Raw genomic sequence first — 1,440 nt, 5'->3', positions numbered from 1 at the left:
GGCGATAAACCCCCCCCCCCGCCGCCCCCCGGGCACCCACCGGGGGAGAGGGCAGCCCCTTCCTCCCGCTCAGCGCCGCGGAGGGCTGCGGGGATGGAGAGGCCACCACCGCGGGGTAAAAGCAGCGGTACAGCCCCCCCTCCCCACTCCCCCAACAAAATAAAGTTAAAAAAAAATAAAATAAAATTTAAAAAAGCTGGGGGAGTAAAGAAAGGGAAAACCAGCCTCAGCACAGTCGCCACCAAAATTTCTTAATTACAGCCAACTTGGAAAGTCCTGTCTGGCAGCAGAGCCCAGATAAATCGCCGTCTAATATGCAACCATTTTGGCAGGGAAATAAGTGACATAAGGCTAGAGCCTTTTTTTTCCCCTTTCTTTCTTTCTTTCTTTTTGTTTTTCTTTTTATTTATTTTTTTTAAGCAAATTATTTGTGCATAAAAAAAAAATAAAAAAGCAAACCAAATCAACTCAATAAATGGAAGAAGGGCAAAACGCTGGTGCTTTTCCGCGGACTCTTAAGCCGAGTCCTGGGAAAAGGCGCTTTGGGCTGGAGTTTCCCGGCGCTGGGAGAGGCTGGATCCCCTCCTGGGGCAGCCCCAGCAGCTCGGAGCCGAGGGAGGACACGAAGCTACAGTTGCTCCAAACCCCGCTTTATAAAACACGTCAAAAACTGCTGGGGGACGGGAGGAAAATATATATAATAGATCCTGCCGGGCGCTTTATCTAGAGACCCTCTTTCTCCACAGCTAATTAAGCAATAATGACTCCTCCGGCTCTGGAGCCCGGTGTTCCCATCGGTATCTCCTGCATCTTTTGTTCCTTTTTCTCTGCCGGGCGTTTTCCGTTTCCGACACCACCGGGGATGTTACGGGGGTGGCCGGGGTGGCTGGCCACCGGGGCTGGCACCGCTGCGGCCCCAGCCTGCGGGATTTTGGGAAGCTGCGGCACGAATAAGGAGAGGGCAAAGAAACGCACCCCTGCCCGCGAAGGCAATGTCCCCCCCGGCCCTGTCACTGCCTCTGCTCTTTCTCACCGAGGGAAATGCGGCAGGAGAAGGCAGCCGGGGGGCGGCCGCCCCAGCCGCTGGGTGGGTTTGCAGCCTCAGCCCCGCATCCCCCGCATCCCTGGCGGCGGGACGGGCCCCCCCGCCGTGCCGGGGCCTTCCCCGCACCCTCTGCCTTTCCCAAATGTAAAAAAAAAAATGGCCCCCCCGCCGTGCCGGGGCCTTGCCCGCACCCTCTGCCTTCCCCAAATGTAAAAAAAAAAACCCCACTGCAGACACGGCGTGTCCTGAGGCTCAGGCGTGTGCGGACACACAGCCATCCAGCAGGCGTTTCGGTGCGAGCATGTGTGTGCGCGTACAAGATGTGTGTGTGTGTACACACATCGGCTCCGCATCTGGACTGGTTTTTCACTTTCGCACTCAGTTTACACCCCGAC

At 56.2% G+C, this 1,440-nt stretch overlaps 1 long non-coding RNA gene across 1 annotated transcript in view; it reads right to left on the bottom strand.

The window, feature by feature from the left end:
- Nucleotides 1-1,440, bottom strand: part of LOC106891689 — a 6,144-nt gene that overhangs the window by 2,982 nt on the left and 1,722 nt on the right. The window lies entirely within an intron of this gene.

This window comes from Calidris pugnax, unplaced genomic scaffold, assembly GCF_001431845.1.
Source record: "Calidris pugnax isolate Ruff unplaced genomic scaffold, ASM143184v1 scaffold172, whole genome shotgun sequence".
Lineage (NCBI taxonomy): Eukaryota > Metazoa > Chordata > Aves > Charadriiformes > Scolopacidae > Calidris > Calidris pugnax.
This window is presented reverse-complemented; position numbering and strand designations above follow the sequence as displayed.